The sequence below is a fragment of the Magnolia sinica genome, chromosome 19, assembly GCF_029962835.1.
Source record: "Magnolia sinica isolate HGM2019 chromosome 19, MsV1, whole genome shotgun sequence".
NCBI classification, from domain to species: domain Eukaryota; kingdom Viridiplantae; phylum Streptophyta; class Magnoliopsida; order Magnoliales; family Magnoliaceae; genus Magnolia; species Magnolia sinica.
The window spans coordinates 36,906,493-36,909,377 of record NC_080591.1 but is presented as its reverse complement, the minus strand read 5'-3'; positions in this window follow the sequence as shown (position 1 = coordinate 36,909,377).

Sequence of the window (2,885 nt, the reverse complement as noted above, 5' to 3'; positions counted from 1 at the left end):
ACTTCATCAATGTCACCACTACCACCTTCAAATTAAAACACTTTCACCGCCTCCGAATTCTAGCACCAGCACCAACACCAACACCACCACCGAGAAAAGAATAATATAAAAAATACTTGTACATTATCGTGAGTCATTTAGATAGGGATGTTTGGAGGTCGACTGTTGGCAACCAACTTGTCGAAGCACCAATAACGGTGAGCATATGCACACTTGAGGGAGAGAGAGAGAGAGAGAGAGAGAGAGAGAGAGAGAGAGTGTGTGTGTGTGTGTGTGTGTGAATCCCCTATTGTAATTGGAATATGGATGTTGTGAGTGAATTCGAATCGAATCCATGATTCAAAATCACTTTTTATAAGAGAGAGAAGGGAAGAAATAACAAAATCCCCAAAAGAGGAAACCCACTTTAAAAAAATTATTATTAAAAATTTTCTTTTTTTCTTTCTTTAATATATGTTGCTGAAATGGCTCATCAGTTAGCGGAAGCAAATTGGCTGGTGTACCATACCACCGACCTATCTAGTGTGTTGACGTCACCCAGTTCAGTGGACCATCTGTCCATTTGGCAAGCTTGTCGCAAGGCTTGAGTTGAAAAATAAGACAGATCCAAATATCAAGTGGACTACATTGGAAAAAAGCAGTGGGGGATTGAACGTTTACCATTGAAACCCTTTTGGGGATTATAGAAGTTTTGGATCAATATCATATTTGTTTTTCCTCTTCATCGAGGTTTGTGTGACCTCATGAACAGATTTGATGGAAACATATATATATATATATATATATATATATATATATATATATATATATATATATATATATATATATATATATATATTATTGTGAGCCTTATAAATTTTTTAATAGTAAAAATCAGTCTTCACTTCTATTTTTAGTGGTCCACTTGCACTTTGGATATGATTCATTTTTGTCTTGTGCTATAAACTGATCTCGCCAAATGGCCCGATATAATAAATACATCATTGTGGTGCCATGTAACTTTGATATCCATTAAAGGGTTGATACAACTGGGAGCTAAATGAGCGGCAACGCTTTTCTTTGAATACACATACCATATAGGTCGGTGGTACGTGGTACACCATTCAATCCTCTTCCTTAGTTGGTATAGTTATATCGAGTGCAGGTTTTCCTGTGCCCAAGGAGGATGCTAATTTCAGAAAGTTCCTGCATTGAAAGCTTAAGTTGGCCCGCAATGATGTTTGTAAGAAATATACCTGCTAATTCAATTTATGAGATTATTTTAAGCCATTGGGCTAAAATTGAGCTAGATACAAAATTTAAGTGTGATGAAAACATGACGATTGAACCTCCTCAATTAAAATATTCACGGGTACATAGAAGTTTTGAATCAGGCTAATATTTGTGTTTTCAGTTTATCTTAGGGCCTGTTTGGATGCCTGTAAGTTGGGTAAGTGGGAAGTGACTTACAGGGAAGTCACTTACAGGTGGTGTTTGGGGAAGAAAAATCACCTGTAAGTAACTTACAACCTGTAAGTCACTTACAGGCAAATCTACTAAAAAACTGCAGGGGGATGGGGGTGGGAAGTCACTTCCCTGTAAGTCACTTACAGGCTCAACGGTCAGATTTTTTAAATGAGGGGAAGAGGGAGAAACGCACCAACCCACCAAATCTCTCTCCGTCTCTGCAATCTCTCGCTGTAGTTACTGCCTTCCGTCTCTTCTCCTCTTAAAACTGTAGGGTTTCTTCTACCCTTTTTTTCTCCGAACGGGAGTGGTTTGACGTTACTCTATAAGGCACGCTGGCATCCAAACAGTCACTTATACGCACCGGCGTATTTTTTCACACATGTCATGGGCCTCTAATCCGAACGGACCATGTGATGCAGCATCCCATGAAACCGTCAGGGACTGTGGCCTGTGGTTGGTGATCCTGTAGATTGTTTATCTGGTTGGTTTCACTGTAGCCTGTGGTTGGTGATCCTGTGATGTACTCGCAGTGTTGGTGAATCTCTTAGATTACACAATTAGAATGCAAGTAATTTAACGATCTACATCAGTGTTGGTGAATCTCTTAGATCCTGAGCATCAAATTCCTCATTAGAGAATGAGAAAAACTTTGATGATAGAGTGGGATTGATGATGCGCTGGCCCTTGGAAATTACATCAGATTGCGCAGTTGGAATGCAAGTAATTTAATTATTAGATTTTCTATTAATGTTTTAAAGTTTATTCTCAATGCTTAAATTGAGTTATTATCCCATATTATAGATTTTTTGAATTCGTGGGCCCACTTCTATAGCCCACTTGATGATTGGTTTAGCTTAATAATTATCTCAAATATTCATCTTGATGGGCTTAACAAAATAACATATTTGATCCCATGTTTTTTTATATGATTATAACATTTTAGAACGATTTCCCAATCTAAGCTATGCTTGATGTGAATGTACAGCTTTCTACCTGTAAGTAACTTACAGGTTATCCAAATAGAAAAAGTAACTTATCTATAAGTGACTTACAATATACATCTAAACAGGTTACCTGTAAGTCACTTACAGGTAAGTCACTTACAACTTAAAAGAACTTAGAGGCATCCAAACAGGCCCTTAATGGAAATAACATTACGAATAGTTTGAATGGCACGTAAACATCACTGCCGAGGGAAGTATCAACGGTTGGAATTTCTATACCCACCTTTTCCTTTAGTGCGGCGAACTTGAGTCCTGATTTATTTATTTATTTATTTTTATTGTTTAAGTACTATAACGAGCAAACAAAACGGATAGGCGGAGCAGATTTCTCATAACCTCGCATGAAATCCGCGTCCCTGGAAGCAGAGGATCCGCACGAATCAAATGATATAAAAGCAGCATGAGTACTGCGTGTGGATAAGGTGCGTGTAG